The 22,997-nt window shown below is 38.6% G+C and overlaps 1 protein-coding gene and 1 long non-coding RNA gene across 4 annotated transcripts in view; both read left to right on the top strand.

Moving 5' to 3' along the window:
* Positions 1-458: 458 nt before the first annotated feature.
* Positions 459-14,334, top strand: LOC108259144 (uncharacterized). Its single transcript, XR_001810825.3, has 3 exons — positions 459-2,563; positions 12,164-12,997; positions 13,122-14,334. It is a non-coding gene; the product is annotated as an uncharacterized LOC108259144 (long non-coding RNA).
* A 1,828-nt stretch (positions 14,335-16,162) lies between these two features.
* phf21aa (PHD finger protein 21Aa) overlaps positions 16,163-22,997 on the top strand; it is a 71,464-nt gene continuing 64,629 nt past the window's right edge. For 2 of the 3 annotated variants that reach the window (XR_008393610.1, XM_017459337.3), the window contains exon 1: positions 16,166-16,661. The gene's annotated coding sequence lies outside the window, so the exon portion shown is untranslated. Of the gene's footprint in view, positions 16,662-22,997 lie in introns of all 3 variants that reach the window. The other variant, XR_006981230.2, reaches the window with a different exon arrangement.

The following is a 22,997-nucleotide window of genomic DNA, read 5'->3' as shown; positions in this document are numbered from 1 at the left end:
TGCCTACAAGCATGGGAGCATACAGTTTTAAGGGCTTCCCACAAAACCACCTCACAGCAGCCCTTCCCATCACCATTTCAAACGGCCGCCTCGTAAAAGCACATTTTTTATGGAAGCCTTTTTGCTTAATATGCCTGATTCTTTTGCACCCAGCATATGTGTGTTTGAAATGCATGCTGGGATTTGCACGGCATAAAATGACCAGGTGAATCGGAGTTTAAAATGGAAATGTTAAAAGAGATTGACTGTTATTAGAATTAAATTTACATATACTAGTTTGCATATACCAAATCTCATTTTAGAAAGTGCTTTCATATTTACAGTGGGGGGGAAATAAGTATTGAACAAGTCAACATTTTTTTCAGTAAATATATTTCCAATGAGGTTATTCACATGAAATTTTCACCAGACATCAGTATTAACTCAAGAAATCAGGGAATATAAAGAATTCACAACATTACAGTCCATAAATAAAGTCATGTGTAATAAGTGGAATGACACAGGAAAAAAGTATTGAACACGCTATCTGAAATTTATTTAATACTAAGTGGAGAAGCCTTTGTTTGTAATGACAGCTTCAAGATGCTTCCTGTATGAAGAAATTAATCAGCCTCTGTATTCAGGTGTGATTTTGGTCCATTCTTCTAAACATATTGTCTTTAAGTCTTGAAAAACAGCCCCACACCATAATGCTTCCACCTCCACACTTCACTGTTGGTGTAGTGTTTTTAGGGTGATGTGCAGTGCCATTTCTTCTCCAAACACGGTGTGTAGTATGACAGACAAAAAGTTAAATTCTGCTCTCGTCTGACCAGACTACACTCTCCCAGTATTTCATAGGCTTGTCCAAATGAGTTGTAGCAAACTTTAAACGAGCTTCAACATACCTTTTCTTTAGTAATGGAGTCTTGTGGGGTGAGCGTGAGCAGTGGAGTGCACTGCCTATTGTTTTCTCTGTGATGATGGCACCTGCTGCCTCCAAGTGTTTCTGGAGCTCTTTCCGAGTGGTCCTTGGCTCTTGGGCTACTCTTCTGATTATTCTTCTGACTCCCTGGTCAGAGATCTTGCGAGGAGATCCTGTGTGTGTCCGGTTGATGACAAAGTGATGTTGCTTCCCCTCGTGGATAATGGCCGCAGTGGTGCTTACTGGAGGATTCAGAAGTTTTGAAATACGTCTGTATCCGATTCCATCAATATGTTTTGGACCAATAAGGTTCCAAAGGTCTTGGGAGAGCTCTTTGCTTTTACCCATCATGAAATGTTTCTTGTATGACACCATGGTAACGAAAAGCCTTTTTATAGACCATCAGTTTACTAACCCAGCTGATATTAATTTGCACAGATAGGAGGTATAATAGAAAATTACGGATTTCAGCTGGTTCCTTGCTTTACCTGCTTTTTCTTAGTGTGTTCAATACTTTTTCCATCATGTCATTCCAATTTATTACACATAACTTAATTTATGGACTTTGTGAATTCTTTATATTTCCAGATTTCTTGAGTTAATTCTGATGTCTGGTGAAAAATTCATGTGAATAACCTCATTGTAAATATATTCATTGAAAAAAATGTTGACACGTCCAATACTTATTTCCCCCAGTGTATCATACAGATGCACACACACTTTATTTGTGCTTGTGAAAATGAGAAAATCAGTCAAGGCGAAGATATTTCTCTCCTCATCCTGCAGCATGTCAGGAGGCAATACATAACCTAACTGAGTGATGGACAGATGAGTAAAAGAATATGATGCTAGAGAAATGGTAGAAAACCCATGTGACTGGTGTACAGGTTGAAAAGAGCAGAGAAAATATTGATGAACATTAAAGTTAGGGAGACTGTGTGCTTTCAGTCTTTCTTTCTTTCTTCCTTCCGTTCTTTCTTGCTTGATTGCTAATTTCCTTTCTTTCTTTCTTTCGTTCTTTCTTTCTTTCTTTCTGTTTTTCTTTCTTTCTGCTTGCTTGCTTGCATCCTTTCTTTCTTTCTTTCTGTTTTTCTTTCTTTTTTATTTTTTCTTTCTGTCTTTTTTCCAAGCATTCAAAGGTATTTTGAACAATTATATGCTTCTGGCTGAAAAAAATGAAATATTGCTATTATTTTTATAAGCATTTTCCTGGATTAGGAGTTAAGCGATAAGTAATTCCAGGCAAATCAGGCACAAAAGAATAACCTTTTCTCCCATTTGTCTCCCCATTTCGGTTACCTGCCAATTCCAACCCACCAATCGGCTCTCACCTATCTTATAACAGCTACCGTTCAGTGAGGGTGAAAGCTAACCCGTGCTTCCTCCAAGACGTATGAGGCCAGATGCATCTTTTCCAACTGCTGCTCATGTTGTACCAAAAGTTGTATCATGTTGTAACATTTCCACAGTAAAGCACTATCTACCCTGTTCCACTGTTTTTACATGAGCTCACAGACTGTTCAACGTCACTGTGATTGACAGGGGAGATAGAGTGTATCATCCCGCCCTCCGTCCCTGAGACCACGGCCAATTTTGCTCTCTTGGACTCCGGCAACGGATGACTGTCGCATCATCAGGATTCGAACTCTCTGGAAAACAGTGAGGACGCTTTTCTATTCCATCACTAAGGAGACAATTTTAAAATGACAAATATTAACTAGATATGCAGCAATGAAAGTATTTTAAAGTGTATACCCCCCTCCTCTCTGACACACCCACACCTCACTCACTCATCACCCCGACTCCACCACCATCATCCCATCCCCCAAAAAACACATCCACACACACACACACACACACACACACACACACACACACACACACACACTCACACTTGTGGTTGTCCATGATTGTGTGTGTGTGTGTTGTGGGTAGGGTGGTAGTGTGTGTGTGCGTGTATGTGTGTGTACATGGTTTAGTGAGTGGTGTAAGATGGGCTGGTTAAGGCTGTGGTTGCTCTGATGAGAGGGTTTAGATCAAGGTCATGATGTAAAGAAGTTCACCACGCCCTGAGTTCACTTCTGCTTCTGGATAAAGATGTAAAGTAGTCATCACTCGGGTAAAACAGACATCACAGCATTATATTAGACTAAACTGAGCTGTGTACTTGCCACCCCCCGCTTTTTATTATGGAATTATTCACCGAGACGCAGCCTGACCAATCACAGCTAGGCAGAAATGAAATGGCTCAGAATGATCCAATCACAGCACAGGACACAGGAGATGAGTCAGTGTGCCAGAGACTACAGTGTTTGACTGATGGTTCAGAATCTCAGACCATAATGAAAGACTTTCTTAGATGAAAGGATTTACGCAGTCTTCATTGTTTGCAACGGCTCGCTACAAACTCTCTTTTCAAATGAGCTAAAATGACCGAGCTATCGCTGATATGAGTCATTTTGCATTTCTGTTAATGGATTTAAATGTAATAGTAGCTTTAGAGTGATATAAATTTGCAGGATTTGCAGGAGATTTATACGATTTATGATGTAGAGCAAGTCTTTTAGGGGATTTTCTGCATGTATATCTTTGAATTTTCTTTGTTTTATTATTTCAAGCAATAAAATAAATAACATAATGAAATGAAATCTCTCACTGTGCACTGCCGTACCTAAAGATTGTCTGAGCACACACACACACACACACACACACACACGAACACACACACACTTACTATCCTTGTGAAACATAATTTTAAAGCAGCTAATTAATCCTAAGTAGCCAAAAAGAGCTCAACCCATAAAATAAGCATTTGTGTGTGTGTGTGTGTGTGTGTGCGTGTGTGTGTGTGTGTGTGTGTGTGTGTGTGTGTGTGTGTGTGTGTGTGTCTGTGTGTGTGTGTTGTTTGTCCAGTTTAATTAATTTTCGTTTGTTCCCAGGTACATTTTTCAGGCCAGATGGGACGTAACATCTGTATAAAATCTGTTTGCATCCATCATATTCTTTTGATAATTTTACAGTCACATTTCACAGTTTTTTGGAAAATAGTTCTTTATCTTAGGGACATCTTACTCAGGTTTTGCTTCGGTTATGTTCTAAAGATGCTGAAAAGGTAAGGGTGAGGTCTGGGGAATTTTTAGGGTTTGGGGAATAGAAATGTTGGTGAAACACCACTGGACTCTGTCTCCATCTACAGGTTACATATCATTTCTGAGTTATAAATACAGGTGCTCTTGAGCTTTACTCCCACATGTACAGTAAGCTAGTAGAGGATGCCTTCAAACTGTGTATACATATACATAGGGCAATGGCAATGACAAAGGAACTCAATATTTATATAAAACAGGCCAACAATAGGCAATGTCTATCACTGCATTTTCTCTTGTGGTGTTTCCCCTGCACACCCTTAAAAATAAAGGTTCCCGTTAGAACCAAAAAGGGGATTTCAGCCCTATGCGATAGGAGAATGCTTTTAAGCTGTACAAAGAACCCTCAAGTTCCTCAGAGAACCATGTATTTATTGGTGCAGTGCCACAAGGAACCATGTCATCATAAGTTATCTTACATCCTTAGGTACAGTTAGGAACCAAAGTAAGGTTTTTAAGAGTGATGCCATGAGAACCTTTTCCAGTCCCACAAAGAATCTTACAGGGTTCAGCTTACAGGGTTCACTTTAACCTGTTAAGGGATGATACCTTGAAGAGCCAATACACTGTTCTGAGGAACCTATAATGAAACATAAAGAACTTCTTTACACCCAAAGAATTGTAAAACTCAACTCAAGAAACCTATACAATGAAAAATAGTTCTTTACAAGAAGAAGGTTCTTTGCAGAACCTATGGTGGTGCAAAGAACCATTGAAGAACTTTTATTTTTAAGGGTGCAGTGGCCCTCTACTCTTGATATCAATCTGGTGCATATGTTCTAACCAGAACAAGCATAAATACAAAAACTAAAATAGTTAAAATATTAATAGAAATGATGTATATTGTAACTGTCAGATGCATACAGTTCTCTTCATTTTCAGAACACTTACCTGAAGGCAGATTTTCTATGATTATCTTTTATTACTGACCTGTTTAGAATCTGTAGTAGTAAGTAAAGGGCATTGTTTGTACCTAAGATCATTGTTAAATGGCAGAGCGAGTATCACAGTAAACACTCTATCTACTACACAAGAAGAAAAAAAGTAGTGAGTCTCCATCTAAACTGTGGAACATAACACTTAAAAATATTTCTCTACTCTTTTTTGTTCTATAATTTCACATTTTTATGAGCATTCATTTATTCATTATTTTAATATTTTATTCTGAGCTACCATTCCCTGTTTTAACCAATTAATTATTACTATTTTATCTTAATTTACTATATATATATATATATATATATATATATATATAATGAAATGAAACAATGTTCCTCCAGACAATGGCGCTACATGAAGCAACACAGAACTCAATAATATCTACACATTTTTACATAAAGTGCACATGCAAATGTGTGCTAACAACACAGGACAGTAGAGTCCTACTCAAACAGAACAAATAGGCACAGTAAGCTCTGCACCAGTCCGCTGCACCTTCTCCCTGTATACTGATTCGTCGTTCTTGCTGATGAGACCCACCACGGTCGTGTCATCAGCGAACTTGATGAGGTGATTGGAGCTGTGCGTTACTGCACAGTCATGAGTCATGAGAGAGTAAACAGCAATGGACTGAGCATGCAGCCCTGAGGGGCCCCCGTGCTCAGTGTTGTGGTGCTGGAGATGCTGTTCCTGATCTGAACTGACTGAGGTCTCACAGTCAGGAAGTCCAGGATCCAGTTGCAGATGGAGGTGTTAAGGCCCAGTAGGTTCAGCTTTCCAATCAGGTGCTGAGGAATGATTGTGTTGAATGCTGAACTGAACTCTATGAACAGCATTTGAACATAGGTGTACTTTTTGTCCAGGTGGGTGAGGGGCAGATGTAGGGTGGTGGCAATGGCATCATCCCTTGAGTGGTTGGGGTGATAGGCGAACTGCAGTGGGTCCAGTGAGGACTTGATGTGCCTCATGACGAGCCTCTCGAAGCACTTCCTTTGGTAGAATGGTAGTGGTAGTATTCCTGAGCTTTGCAGTATGAAAGCTACTGGTCACCAGTTAGAACACCTCAGCAGTATGATGGGCCTGAGATTGCACAAACTTGCCTACGAAGATCATGCTCTACAGTATAAGGAGAAACCCAAGACTGACTACTACACCATCGTCATTAGTCATTATTAGGGAAACACTAGGTCTGTTTTTTTCTATTAATAAACTGTTGTGACCTGCGAATATTTTCTCTCTGACTCCTAACTCTTTTTTAATGAGAAAATCTTCCATTTCTGTAAACAAATCTCTCCCTCTCCTGTAAATGGGCAATTCTCTACATCTATACCACTGGAAATAAAGTGCTGTTGCATCCAGAGCTAGCACTTCTGGATCATATGCTTACTCCTTTAATCAAAACGCGCCTTCCTTCACCACAGCCTCTAATAACTAAGAATATCATTGCGTCTCTTAGTTCTGGCTTTCTAATCCAACATGAAACTGGATGCAATCATTCTGGTTCATAAAAAGCCAGGGCTTGACCCTGAGGAACTCAGTAATTACAGACCCATTTCTAACCTGAGTTTTCTGGACAAGCTACTTGAGCATGCAGTAGCAGCTCAGCTCAAAGAACACTTAGCCTCCAACGACCTGTTTGTGGAATTTCATTCTAGGTTTTGGACAAACCGTAGTAATGAATCCACGCTTGTCAGAGTTACAAATGACTGTTGGTTGCAACTGATCATGGGTTGCTGAACATATTTGTTCTGCGTGACCTGACTTCTGCTCTTGACACAATATCCCATGACATAGTCTGGACTCAACAACAAAAATATTTGGCCTTTCTAGTACAGCCCTCTCCTAGCTCCAGTCTTATCTCTCTGACACACAGCAATTTATTTTAATTGATAGGTCTAGGTTATACTTGTCTCATGGTGTTCCCAAAGGCTCAGTTCTTGGCCTGCTGTTATTTATTATGTACGTGCTCCCACTAATATCATCAGGTGAAGTATCTGTAGCTCTATTGTTATGATACATGTCCACTTTTTGAGGCCTTATGCATGGCCTTACTTTATTCATTATCTGGACATTTCTACGATGTTGATGTAAATTTGGTTATGGCAAATCAAAAGCCTTACCTTTCATGAAGCAGTTGCCAGAGTGATGGCTACATTAATTTGCATAAAGTTCTGCTTTATTGAACTTTTGTCACTGCACAGTGAGCCAGATTTCTCTGCTCTATAACCTGCGTGAGTGAGCCAGAGCTCTCCATTAAAATGAAGCGAATAGCATGCGGTGGGGTGAAATTGCAATGAGCTCCTGCTGCATTGGCTGTCTGTCTGACTGATCTAAAGACCAAGATGGGTGCAAACCTTCTGAGGCCCAAACATATCTGAGGTCATACTGATTGCAGTCCAAGCCATTCTAAAGAAAATGAAGCACCACTCACTGACTATCCCCGACATCCACCTCAGCTCAGGTAGAAGACATAGTGTCAATTTATACTCTACCCTGTCATTTGAATTTCATATTAAAAGCACTATCAAGACAGCTTTCTTTCACCGCAAGAACACTGCAGACTTTTCCCCTTCATTTCAGACACTTGTACATAAGTTTGTCACATCCAGAATTGATTATCGCAACACAGTAGTTTTTTATGATCTCTTGGTCCAGCGTCTGAACCCATTGCAATATTTGACCTTCTTACCCACATGGGAACACACCACTCCCACTCTTAGAAAGTTACAGTAACTAATTATCCAATGATAATAATCAAGTTACTACTGCTACTACTACTACTACTATTACAACTACTCCTACTACTACTACTAGTAGTAGTAGTACTACTACCACTACTAGTACTACTACTACTAGTACTACTACTACTACTACCACTGCTACTACTACTACTACTACTACAACTACTACAACTAATACTAGTAGTACTACTACCACTACTACTACGACTACTACTACTACTACTACCACTACTACTACTACTACCACTGCTACTACTACTACTACTACTACAACTACTACTACTAATACTAGTAGTACTACTACCACTACTACGACTACTACTACTACTCCTACTACTCCTACTACTACTACTAGAAGTACTACTACCACTACTACTACTACTCCTACTACTACCACTACTGTAACTAATACTACTACTAGTACTAGTACTACTACCACCACTACTACTACCACTACTACTAGTACTACTACTCCTACTACTCCTACTACTACTACCACTACTACGACTACTACTACTACTACTACTAGTAATACTACCACTACTACTAGTACTACTACTACTACTATTACTACTCGTACTACTACCACTACTACTACTACCACCACTACTACTAGTACTACTACTACTACCACTACTACTACTACTACGACAACTACTACTAATACTAGTAGTATTACTACCACTACTACTACTACTCCTACTACTACTTTGACTACTACTACTGCTACTACTACTAGTACTACTACCTCTACTGTGACTAATACTACTACTAGTACTACTACTACAACCACTACTACAACTACTACTACTACTACTACTACTACTACAACTACTACTATTACTACTACTACTAGTACTACTACCACTACTGCGACTAATACTACTACTACTACTACTACCACCACTACTACTACTACTACTACTAGTAGCACTACTACTACTACTACTACTAGTAGTACTAGTAGTACTACTACCACTACTACTACTACCACTACTAGTACTACTACCAATACTACTACTACTACTACTACTATTACTACAACTACTCCTACTACTACTACTACTACCACCACCACTACTACTCCTACTACTAGTACTACTACTACTACCACTACTACTACTTCTAGTACTACTACTACTACTCCTACTGCTTCCACTACTGCGACTAATACTACTACTAGTACTACTACTACTACCACCACTACTACTACTACTACTACTACTACTACTACTACTACTACTACTACTACTCCTACTACTACTACCACTACTACGACTACTACTAGTACTACTACTACTCCTACTACTACTACCACTACTATGACTACTACTAGTACTACTACTACTCCTACTACTCCTACTACTAGTAGTACTAGTAGTGGTAGTAGTAGTAGTGGTAGTAGTACTACTAGTACTACTACCACTACTACTACTACAACTACTAGTACTACTACCACTACCACTACTCCTACTCCTACTACTACTATTACTACTCCTACTACTACTATAACTACAACTACTCCTACTACTACTACTACTAGTACTAGTACTAGTACTACTACTACTATTACTACTTCTACTACTCCTACTACTACTACTTACACTACTCCTCCTACTACTACTACTATTACTAATCCTCCTCCTCCTACTACTACTACTACTACTACTACTATTATTACTACTACTACTACTAGTACTACTACTACTACTACTATTACTCCTACTACTTCTACTGCTACTATTACTACTCCTACTAGTACTACTGCTATTGCTACTACTTCTACTACTACTACTACTTCTACTACTACTATTACTCCTACTACTAATAGTAGTAGGCACTTGTGAGCATTTTAAAATGACCTGAATGGTAAAATCATGTGTGTTTAAACTGTTTAGATAAGATGTGTGTATATAAGTTTTAAATGGAGAAATCTGAACGGTGCATGCCAGTGTTAGAACACTGGTGCTAGTGCTAGTTTGTTAGATGTTCTTGTCATTTACCTTTATAACATGTTAAAAGGCTTTTTTCCTTTGTAGATGTAAAGGAGGATGCTTTCCTAGGCTTCAGACTTATTTGGAAGGATTCGACAGTGTTCAAATATCTAATAGCAAGTGTGACACTGTGTGTGTAATAATTTGCCTTACATAATTTTATTATTGCACTGATGAGACCTAATGCACTAACAGTTTCATTGTCGAGCTATTGCGAGATGTTTAGCCTCCTGTCTAATATCAGCTCCATCCACTGCTGAGGACAACACACTGCAGACGAGCAACAATCCTCCAACAAACGTTAGAGACACTTCTTTCTGTCTGTTGGATATTCTGTTCTTTCTATAGAAAATTGGTTCAGTTTTACTAATTACTAATTTACAACTCAGACATAACAAACACAAATCCACTACGAACTCCAGTCCTATTATTATAACACACCCTACTCCCAAAACCTTAGACCCACATGGGAAAACTATAAACACACGCCTCAATACCAAATGAATGAGGATCCCAGATGAGCAGAACGTATATGTCTTCACACAAGTCACTGTCACTAAAAGACTTTCATAAAACACAAAGCACTCCTGTTAAAAAACAAAGGCCACATAAAAGCCATGGAATTACCAGTTTATTTACTTTCTGAAATCACACTGTTTAATCACCCACAAAACAAAAACAGCTGTCCAAATTTTCTTAAATGTTCTTTACTACACACTATAGTGAAGAACTCTTAAAAATCCATCTGACCTACATTTTACTGTAGTGTTAAAGTATTAATAATAATAATAATAATAATAATAATAATAATAATAATAATAATAAAATCAATAAAGCCACAACATCTGACCTGCATCACAGCTAAAAGTGTTCCCTGGTGCAACACAGGGACCAAACACCTAAACTGACAAATCCATCATTGATTGACTCTTTAGCTGGGGTTAAATTGGGGTGTTCAGTTTCTCCATCTTAGGTTCATGTTGACAGGAAGCAGAGCTGAGCTGTAATTTGATATAAATATAAACTGTAAAATTGCATATTGCTGATAATGATGCTCATGTAATACACTTTCACACAGCTTTATAGAGAAATGCTTCATTTTCAAAATTGTACTGTATAATGAACAACATATTTCTTCTGTGAAGGACATTTTAATAACAGTGTACATGGACTGGGTTGTTTCCACTGATCACCTGACTGATCACCTTTATCCTGTGATGAAACATTTGTGTCCTGATGGGAGTGGTCTCTTCCTGGATGACCCCCCCTAACCCACAGGGCTCAAAGGCTCACTGAACAGTTTGATGAAGATGAAAATGATGTATATCATATGCTATGGCTTTTATAGTCGCCAGATCTCAACCTAAGTGACAGAATAGACGGCGTTCTCCATCATCAAAACACCAACTGAAGGAATATCATTTGCTCCAGTACAGTACAGTTCCAGAGCCTTGTAGAATCAACACAAGCATGCATATGCATTGAAACTGCTCTGGTGGCTCGTGTAAAAAAACCGCACCAAAGACTCTTTTACTAAAATAATTTATCTTGTTTTTTACCTTTACTTTGTCACTCTTCTGAATATTTAATCACTAAAGCAAAATTTTGCTGGTTTAAAAGCTTTACTATATCAGGTGTCTTTGGCACAAAGTGTCCCCATACCCCCCCCCCCCCCCCCCCCCCCCCCATTTTCTCTCTAATTTGATCTTGGCCGATTCCCAATCAGCAGCCATCTCTGCCCTATCACATAACAGTTACAAACTATGAAGGATGAAGCCTAACACGTGCTTCCTCTGAGATACATAAGGCTAGCCAAACACATCTTTTCAAACTGCAGCATCACAGTGCAGTGTAACACACTTGGAGGAAAGTGCAGTCTACCCTCTTTCGCATGCATGAGCTCACAGATGCCCCCAATTGGCTAGTGACTCTGTGATTGATGGGGGGAGAGAGTATCTGTTCATATAATAACATACAGTATATAATGAATGCTAAATCTTCCATGTTGTAATAAACTCTTAAAAAAGAGTCTCCCCCAACTACTAACTCCAAATTTTGTCGATTTTATCCATTCTCTTGAGGTGACTGCTCTGTGAATTGCCTCGAAAAGACTCACTTGGTCCTATGAGTTCTAATCCTATACCTTTGACCGGCAGACTGACATCAGTTGTCTTGAGCTACATGGAAAATAGTGGTAGGAATATAATTTGGATGTGTGGATGGTTGGTGAACCATTACTGGATGTCACATCTGTCTCATTCAACAATATAGTGCTGTCTGGGGCCCTGTGCTGTCTCTCGGGGAATATGAAGAACATTTATTGAAATAAAACATTTTAGTGTATTGTACAGGGCAATAGTGAATGTACAAGGTCTTGTAGATTGATAGCAGGACCATGTTCTTCACCTACAGTATGTTTATGTTTCATCTCTTTGTCAGGACCGCTGTTGCCCTGTGATATTCCAAGTCTGTTCCTCTGTAAATCCCAGTCCACCAGCATACAAATATCCTATTGGTTCAGGATTTGCATCAAGTTCCAGTATTCTCTGAATGAAAATTTAATGATGGAGAAACGGTAACAACAACACAGTGAACGCTGTATTCAGCGATTCTTATACAACATGTAGCACCTCTTTCACTTGTTCTTAGCACCTATTACAGTTTTTTTAGTTGGTTTAATGCAATTTTCACAAGCAAGTGGTAAATTTTCAAATCTCTTAATACTCATCTCAGAACAGATCATTAAAAATGCACGTCTTTCAAACATTTCAGCATATTTTCAATTATGTTAGTACACAACACAAAATCACAAAGTATTCCTTTCATTACAAATAATGTGTTTCCTCTATATAAACGTTTCATTCACAGGAACTGTCTTTCATCTATTTATTTTATCTAGTTTGATTACTATCAAACTGTTCATTTCCATCTCTTCATGTTCAGTTTAATACATTTGTCTATCAGTTAATCCAACTGAAGTTAATGGTTAATCAGTTAATCGTTTGGTATGTCTGTAGATTTTCAACTAATCTGACCATTGTGTGTTGGTGTGTTGGTAAGGTATAAACTACAGATTGCTTTAAGAGCTTTCAATCAGGATAGACCAATCATAATAAATCCCAATTATTACTCTTTTCTTTCACCTGGTGATCACAATTGAATACCATATAAGTAGAACTATGTGTGAGCACGTGCTATGGGCAAACATGGATCAGGATCGAGTGGAAGAGAGAGGAAACCTGGGTGAAACGTCTGCGTGCAGAATATGTTCAGGTACAGCGCTATGTGGTGTACTTTATGTTGAGTTTTTACATATGTGATACTCACAGTACTGTATTACAGACTAACACTGTCAACTATTCTTTGTAAAAGAGCTAAATAACTTATCTTTTTTAAGAGGCTGATGGAGCTGGATGCTGCTGTGAATCATCACAAGTATATTTATGTTGACGAGGCGGGCTTTAATCTGGTAACATTATTGGCCAACAGGCAACCATCCAAGTGCCTGGACAACGTGGGGGAAACATCTCAATGTGTGCGGCTATATGTGAAGATGGTGTGGTAGGCCGTAGACCTACGTTCTTGGATTATACAACACTGAACACCAGAAAGCTTTTCTAAATGAACTTGAGTAGGCCTGTCAGTGTGAAGAAAGACATCAGGTATGTTATTGTGTGGGACAATGTCAGCTTCCATCATGCAGAGCTGGTTCGGGAATGGTTTCAGGCTCATTCTCGGTTCATGACCTTATATCTCCCACGATACTCTCCTTTCCTCAACCCAACAGAGGAATTCTTCTCTACTTGGAGGTGGAAGGTGTATGATCGCCATCCCTATGAGCATGTCGTCCTCCTTCAAGCCATGGATGAGGCTTGCAATGACATAACTGCAGAGAAATGTCAAGCGTGGACTCGTCATGCCAGAAGGTTTTTCCCATGGTGCATGAACAACGAGGATCTTCAGTGTGTTGATGAAAATTTTTGACCAAATGTTGAAGACAGGCTTGATGTTAATTAATCTGAGATTATCTCCATTTACAGTAAATTGTTTATGTTTTTTTGTTTCACAATGCAACCAGAGTATTGGTTAAAAAAAAAAAAATACTGTAAAATAAAATATTTTTCCTGCATAATTGACATTTGATGTGTATTTTGATCATATTTTACTTGTATAAATAAAATATCAATTTTATTATGGCTTTTGTCAGTTTGCTTGGATGATGTAAGTGTAATATCTATTGTGATGACTGTGTACAGTAAAGTAACAGTCATTCAGAACCAAGGGTGATTTAAAATGTGCATCTTGCATTGTTTTCTGGTGAATTAACTGACTGTTAAAAGTGCTAAATTAAAATAAGATCATACGGTTGCGTTTTGGTGATTACAATAAATGTTCTCATTACATGTTACAATAATCTTGTGTTTTGAAACAATGATTTAATGGAAAGAAAATATGTAACTGAAATCAGATCAGGTTTGAATCAGTCATTATTGCATTAGAACGACTAACTGTGAAACAAGTGTGATCAATTTGGAGTCTTGTACTAAGAGTTTTGAAAAATTACCCCTTACTTGTGAAAATAGTTCGAAAGCAAATTAAAAAAATAACTGTAAAAGGGACTCCATGTATTTGTTCATGCTTACTGGGTTTCCTCTTATTATATATTCTTTTTTTTCTTTTTTTCATTCATCTTTAGTAACCGCTTTAGGCTGTGTCAGGGTTGCAGTGAATCCGGAGTCTATTTATAACATAATCAGTTGTTATGTAAGGAATTAAACATTTGGGGGGTGCTGTTATAGGATAATAATCAATGATTGACAGAAGGATGTGATGCCACCCAACATGAATTATTTACATATGACAGCATGTCATGACCTCTTTATTCCTCTTATTTACAATTATACCACAGCAACTTGCCACTGCTAACAATTTGTATTTATTAAAGGGTGACAAGGTTCATTCAATCCATTTATAGTTACATTAAAGCAGCTATAAACAGTTGTTTCTGCACCAGCACTTTCTTTTTCTTTCTATTGAAGATAACGAGATAAAAATACACCTTGTCATATTACTGAGAAGCTGTAAAGTCCTCCATCCTGAATACCACAGAGGAAAACCTCCATAAATATTACATAAATGTTGCATTACAGAAAGCTTCCCCATATCAGTGCAGATCCATCTTTATTTGTTAAATAGCAACGATTTTTCCGTTTCATTTATTATTAGGCTTAGATTAGGTGAGTGTCGTCCAAATAAGTCCCTGTGTAAATTGTGTAAAAACGAACACGTTAATAAAGCATGTAATTGAATTACAGCTGGCACTACTCTTAATCTTCTGACCAATCCAAATTGAGACTTCAACAACATTGACCGCAGTGCTGTTGAAGTCTCGATTTGGATTGGTCAGAAGATTAAGAGTAGTGCCAGCTGTAATTCAATTACATGCTTTATTAGAGTATTATATGAGCATTACAGTACTATATGAGCATATTTGATAATAGTGTCTATTTGTCTAATGTGCTGTGTCTAGTTGTCTAATGAGTATTCAGATGGATCAGACATGCATTTTCATAGTGTATAATAAGAAAAGTTAAAAGATTGTGATTGGAAAGATGAGGTTGATTAGAACATGTGGTCAAATAAAGTAGACCATGTTTCCTGGTCACATGTGGACTAAACGAGACTAATCATTGAACCTGTCAGCTGTCAACCTGTTATAAGATTTGACTACATACATAAATCAATTGCAGAATATTATTTTCTGTTGTGTATGCAGTGGCACATTCTGTACAATAAAGATGTGCCACTCTGTTTGCAATGTTTACAGTTTTAAAAAAAAATAATAAAAAAGTAATTTATTGATTTAAAAAAAAAACATTTTTAAAAATTCTGGCATTTATGTTTTACTAGAGCTCTACCACCAGCAAAATGATGTTATTCTGGTAGTAATTATGAATAAATAAGTAAGAGATAGATAGATAGATAGATAGATAGATAGATAGATAGATAGATAGATAGATATACTATATATATATATATATATATATATATATATATATATATATATATATATATATATATATATATTGCTATAAACCTTTTATCATTATTTATATAAACAGATCATTATAATATTAATAGAATGAACATTTTTAGATCATTATGTATAGCTTCTGGAGACGCATATAATGAAGTTTAATGAACTGGGGGAAGCCAGTGTGTGTGTGTGTGTGTGTGTGTGAGAGAGAGAGAGAGAGAGAGAGAGAGAGAGAGAGAGAGAGAGAGAGACAGAGATGAGAGTTGTGCAGGATGGTGATTGGTCAGTCCGCGCGTTCACGTGCACCGTCTAACTTCAGTTTCGCCGAGTTTACATCCGGGTTCTTTTCCCTAGGCAATGGAGGCGCACTACCCCCGTTCCTTAGGCAAAGTGAAATAAATTCGCCGCACCGTCACATAAAGTAGTCCTCTTTTTCAAACTAATCTTTCCGTTGTTATGCAGCCGTTTTCGTCGCAAACTATGACACCGTAAAACTGCTTTCTGTGCTAACGAACAAGTCAGAGGACGATTCGGGACAATTTGTCCTTTATACTGCATCCTTTCACTGTCCCATTCTCTAGCTGGCTTCCCGCGCGTAGTGATACGTGGTGTTCGCAGGCCCGGCTGAATGAGATTGAAGAAGAGTTCTTGTTTTGTATGGCAGTTTCTCTGCTTTTCATAGGTTTTTGTAAGGAAAGAAATTCAACTCGTCCGCTAAGGAATGCGTTATCCCACGCTATGAAGACAGTAGCGTATGAAAAGGAATAAAGTCACACACGGGACGGGATCCGGTGCTGAATATCGGGCTGAGAGTAAATATTTATTTAAATCATTAGCGTGTGTGAGGAGCAGCAGGGCTGACTGACTGACTGACTGACTGGTGGCGGAGTGAGTACGAGGGTGAGTGCAGCTCCACATTCTCACATTACAACCGCAACTTTTACTGTCGACGGATTTCAACACACCGCACTTTTTTTCTCAACAAAAAATGGACGTTTCCCCCCCCTGAAACTGTAATTCGACGGAGAGCCTCGGGTTTTGTTCGGTTCTGCTTATTCTAGGAGTTGGCCGAGAGTGGAGAGCTATTGGACGGATACCGAGTGGGGGGGTGGAGAAGATGGGGGGGGGGGGGGGGGGGGGTGGAGAAGTGAGGAGGGGGGGCACACCAACTTACAGCTCTTCTTACAAATTAAAATGAATTTTAGCACCAGAATAAACTGCTGCGAATATAACAACACGATAACCGTGTGGACTATACGTGCTGAGAGCCTGTGTGTCTCCCAGCATCTCGAGTCTACTTTGCGTTCTTTCATTAGCAACACAAAGCCGTTATAAACGCTTATAACACACTAGCATCCAGGTTCACCATCCGAGTCTTTATACTGCATGGATTTAATGTCAGCGAGGCTAAACGGGCATCAAGTTTCTCCAGATGATTTCTAACAACTTAATAGCCTGTGAATGAGGCCTGGATGGGCTTTGGTGAGGTAGAAGAGGCTCTGGAGGAGGTTTCTGGCTGTATTTTGGAAGCCGGTAGTGCTGAAGGCCTGACCCACAGCAAGTGCGCCAAGCTCGGATTGCATCGTAGTGGAAAGTGGTCGGAGGTGCTGCGTGTTGCCAGATTGGACGCATCTCCTCCCACATGCAGTTCCTGTAATCACCTTTGGCTGGGAATATATAGCTCTACGGTACTGTAGTCCGTTAGCTTTTGGTTTAGTTACAGTTGAGGGTGGTGAATGAGGAAGCTGGAGTGAACTGGCCTGGAAGTGATTTAACCCCAATCTGGCAACCTCGGCAAGTGAAACCTCTGCTTTCTGAATTTCTCTGCTTTGTATCACTTTCATTACTAACCTTCATCCTCCTTTCAGGTGCCTTTGTTTTATTCTGACCTCCTCCCTGTTCAGTCCTTATTTCTATTCACAACAACGGTGTTGTGTAAAGCAGGCCTGCTCCCATGTAGCATGTTCCTGTAGAAGCTAAGGGTTTCATTCCAGCCTGTGTTAGATTAGAGAAGTGTGGGTATGACGTGTAGGTGACGCAGGGGCGAAGCTGACGTGATGACGTGGATTTCAGGTTTATTTATACACATTTACTCATTGCAGTAGTAATATTACTACCGATGTGTATTTACAGTGCGTGGCTGCTTTTGGACAACATGAAGAAGACAGAAAATTGTCATTGCGGTCAGTGGAAAGGAAAGGATTAGTCTAGGTTACGACTTTAAAGAGCACCTATTATGATTTTCAAACGTGCTAAATTTTGTTTTAAAGGTCTCGTACAATAGATTTACATTCATCCAATGTAAAAAACAAACAAACACTTTAACGTCCTCATAATTTAAATTGCAGCAGTACCTTTTTCCCCAGCAGTGTCAAAAACGACTCATTAAATGATTCGTTCTAAAGGATTCATGCTAAACTCCTCCCTTCAGAGAGCATACTCTTCTCTGATTAGTCAGATGTCATAGTCTGTTGTGATTGGTCGATCGCTGTCAGCGAGCAGCCAATGAAGACCAGAGGCGGGGCTTTTTGTTACAAACCTAAGTAGGTTAATACAGGAAGTATTGAATCATTAACGACTCGATTCAGCTGTTCAGAATCAGTTCCTTCTTTTGGGAGTCAATAACTCTGTCATGCGCTTTGATTTTTTAAACTTTGCAGACTTTTTACATTCACAAACAGCTGTATAACACACTACATGCAGGGCAATATCTGAAAACGCATAATAGGTGCACTTTAATAGTGAAAAACGATATAAGGTCAGTAGTTTGCATTTTAGAAACTGATTGAAATATTATCGAATATATCCACCTAGTATAACTTGAAGCGTTTCTTCTTGTCATCTGTGTTATAGCTGCATGATCGCATGTTCAATCTTTGCCCATTCTTCTTGTAAAACCTGCTGTAACTCTACCAGATGGCCACCGCTAACCCCTTTTAATGTCCCAGCTTATTACTCTGTTATTATTCAGTTCAGATTCGGATACGAATCTTTCGGGGGAAACTAATAGGACAAATATGAGTCACGAGAGAGAGGATTGTAAATCTGGACCCACGGCTGGCTTCTCTTGTCTTTTATCTGTTGACTTTGCCTTATGTTTTGGACTGTTGTCATGTATACACTCACAGTTTAATACAACAGAGGACTTTTCTTTTGTCTTCCAGAAAGAAGGGGGTGCAAACTTTTGCACACAATTGTATAATAGATAACACTAAAAGTGGGCGATGGAGATTTTGATGGAGATTTTAATAAGATGTGAATTATGACTGTGTGTGAAATGAAAGTGTTTAACAGTTTAGGAGTTAAATCAAGCTGTTCTATAAAAATACCTCCGTAATGTCTAGTTGTTACTGTGACTCTGCCAAAGCAGTTAGTCTGCATTAAAGCTTCTGATGATGCTCGGGATGTTTACAGAAAAGCGTACTGATGTCTTTTATGATATTGATATCAGAGAGCCAGGTATTTGTCTAGTCTGAGGAAGGAAGTCGTTCTTGATGTTTTTGTTTTGATGATTTGTCATAACAGTGGACAGTGTTACTCATATGGGCTCGGGATGGACAGATCCATGTAGTAGCTGGAGGCCTAACTGACCAGGGTAAAAGTGTTAGCTAACAGAATGTAACAACATATGAACAGCAAGTTAGCTAGTTAATGCATTAATACAGACTAAGGGAATCGAACGTGTATATTCATTCCCAGGGAGAGATGGATGTGTAGCCTAATGCTGCAGTGGACTAAAGCTTGTAACTCTCTGAGTTTCCAACCTCTGACTAGGCAAAAAACCCCAAAATAACCCCTTCAACTCTACTCAGAATCCCAGAGATGTTATTACATATTCATGAATTCAACATCCAAATCTACCATTTTTGCCATCTGTATGTCCAATATCCTCAAGAACAAGTGATCGAATGTTTGTAGGATTTATACAGAATTATCTTTATATATTATATATTATAATCTGCAGATGAACTGATTCAATTTTTATCCAAACAGGATCAAGGTCACAGCAAGGTCAAATGTCTGGAATAGTTCTTCTTCAACAGCTCCCACCCTGTTTGAAATATATTTTAAGGGTACATGAGGTATAAATTGCTATTCACCGGAAGGTCTAACCAGAACATCGGCAGCGTTTATATCTAGTTCTTCTTGCTAAATCTGTAACACTGACTACACAGTTTGAGGTAAATGAACATCACGCATATCATTAACATTAGCTGGCTATATTGTTGGTAATAAATGATGAACACCGAGGAGTTTATGTTTTGCCCAACCGTGTAACTCAAAGGCATGGAGGTGGGAGATGGTGTAATTCTCACTGATGAGTTAAGTCGAACAGCACAGTAGCCGTTATCATCCTCTCCTGAGAAGGTTGCTGAAAGTTTCATGAGCTGGGGTGTTCTCTAAGCTAGGGCTGTCACTATCAATTATTCTGATAATCGATTAGTTCACTGTTTATTTCAGTTAATAATCGAGTAGTCGATATCATATGGTGACCTAAAACTTACTCATATAATTATTAACATTTGATTTTTTCTAAATAAATGCAACATATAAGTGCTATAAAAATATACTTTGTTTTGTCTTTTTATTGAGATTTAAATGAGAAATAAATTACCTATAATGTTTGTGTGTATATACATATATGTGTGTGTGTGTGTGTGTTAACAAAGTAAGAGGGATCATAAAAATCCCATGTTGTTGTTTAATTAGTTCTGTCCTGAATAAGCTATTTCACATAATAGATGTTTACATATAGTCCACAAGACAAGATTATAGCTGAATTTATAAACATTACCATGTTCAAAAGTTTACACACCCTTGATTCTTAATCCTGTGTGTCGTTACCTGGATGATCAGCGACTGTGTTTATGTTCTGTGAGAGTTGTTCATGAGTCCCTTGTTTGTCCTGAGCAGTTAAACTGCCCGCTGTTCTTCAGAAAAATCCCCCAGGTCCTGGACGTTCTTTACTTTTCCATCATATTCTGCATATTTGACAGACAAAATACTAACAATTTACAATTGTTGTAACGAGTACAAGTTTATGTTTGTACTCATTTGGATCTAACCTCTTGCACGTTGCTTTATGGCACAAACCTGAATGGTCTTTGCTGCGGTTTGGTGTAAAGCCAACTTTGCCACATGTTTTCGCCACCTTCTGGAGCTGAATATTCGATTACATGCAATTTTCAGTAAGGATTTTTCATAATCGAGTTGATTATAATTGAGTATCTGTGACAGCCGTACTGCATTGCAAGTAAAACTATTTCTTTGAGTCTGGCTAGCTGTTGTATTGTGTGCATTGTGTTGTATTGCGTGTATTGTGTTGTATTGTGTGTATTGTGCTAGCAGGAGAGTTATATGGCGGCTAGGGATGTCACGATATCAAAAATCTAGCAGTTGGTACCGATACCACAAAAAGTACATTATACTCGATACCAAAGTTGATACCACGGTGTGGTTTAAAATTTTTTAAAAATGTAAAAATAAAATTAAAAACTCCTGGAGGACATCCTCCTCTGACTAATGCTGGCAAAAAAAGAGAGAGAGAGAGAGGGATATTTTAGTTATCAAACACTGTCTGACAATGACTAATAAAACAGTGCTAAGTGCTAATAACAAGTGCTAAGGTGCACTCCTAAATGTGCGCGCACACACACACCCCTTATACTCTGAATGCATGAACATTTGAATAATTATTAGTGACATTAGACTATGTTTAGCTGACAGGACACGGGCTGATTGGCGATGCATGGTGGCCCATTAGGAGGTAGTTTATAACACTGCAATGCGTTAGCATCGTTAACAAATAACAGGCTATCGCAAACATTACATGGAGCATAACGTTATCTGGTTTCATGGCTACAATGCCAGCTGCCTCAAATAAACATAATATAAGACCTGTGTTTCAGGTGCTTCATCAAATCACACCGGCAACCGATGCTACCTTTCCTCTCAACGAGTTTTCCCCTCTCTGCAGTTTCTCCTGTGTGCTTGTAGGCATTCCTCTTCCTCACCACTTGTGGACCGACTAAAACACTTGCATGTATTTGCTGCCCCCTTCAGTTCAGGAAGAATTGCAACCTCTGTACCTTCATTACCTTTGATACCTATGCTACTGCAGAAAAACAAGTACCGTCACGTTTTTAGAATGTTGGTATCGACTTGTTACCGGAGTATCGATTCTCATGACATTCCTAATGGTGAATTTGCGCTGGACTTTTTGGTCGGGTTTGTCCACATTTTCACGCCCATTTCCAAATCTTTTCCTCGGCTAATGTGTGTAGCACAGCAGTATGTACATAACATAATATTAGCACACACACCAGATGAAAGCTTTTGTTTAGCTGAAGTCAAATGGAAGTAGGGTTTATTTACTTTTTCTGGTCGTTGAAGCTACTTGTCCACCAAATAACTATGAATAAAAACTGTAAAAGTCCAGACATAAAATCTGCATGTCCTGGGATGGTGATTCATCATGGCATTTGTGCTTTTTGTTAATTAACATTACGTTAGATTATATAAGTGTCAGGACGCTCTTTCTGAGCCAGACTGGTGTGTGTGTGTGATGCGCTCCCCTCAGTAAACATTTATAGCTCCATTCAGGAATAGCTGCATCTGTCTGGCCAGATTTTGGTACTGCAGGACATGAACGTTAAAGTTGCATTTCAGTACAAAACTGTTTGATATTGGTGATTAACCTGTAATAGCATAAACTATTCAATAAAATCATAACTAATAGCTGGTGTTAATATTTGACACTGAGCTGGTATTACGTGAGTTGTGTCCTGTTTAAGCTAGAGTTGGAACTGGATCGTTATAGGCTCAGGATTTGCCTTGTTAATGATTTACTACTGGGACTTCTGTACGAGAGTGAGGAGGAGTGTGAGATGGGGTGGTTATACAGCGGCACGTGGTGGCGACTGAAAATGTTAAAATACTTTCTTTCCATATGTCCAGTCTGAAAAGCCAGAAATTTTAACCTATTATGATTATAGAGGCTGTAACAGGCAAAAATCTGGCCTTGGCTTTTCAAACGCTGTAGGGATATCTTGGACTTTTAGCCGACATTAAGGAATTGTGATTATTTACATGCTATTGTCCCATATCTAGTAACATTTACTATGGGCAGGAATGCTGTACTGCAGCTCATAGTGCAGCTAAGCATGAGATTAATGTCATTTGGCATTAAAGATGGATAAAGGCTTTCTAAATATCATATAGGCATTATTGCACTCA

The sequence above is a fragment of the Ictalurus punctatus genome, chromosome 27 (genome assembly GCF_001660625.3).
Source record: "Ictalurus punctatus breed USDA103 chromosome 27, Coco_2.0, whole genome shotgun sequence".
Lineage (NCBI taxonomy): Eukaryota > Metazoa > Chordata > Actinopteri > Siluriformes > Ictaluridae > Ictalurus > Ictalurus punctatus.
The sequence above is the reverse complement of the archived record's forward strand: the minus strand, read 5'-3'. Positions and strand labels throughout refer to the sequence as shown.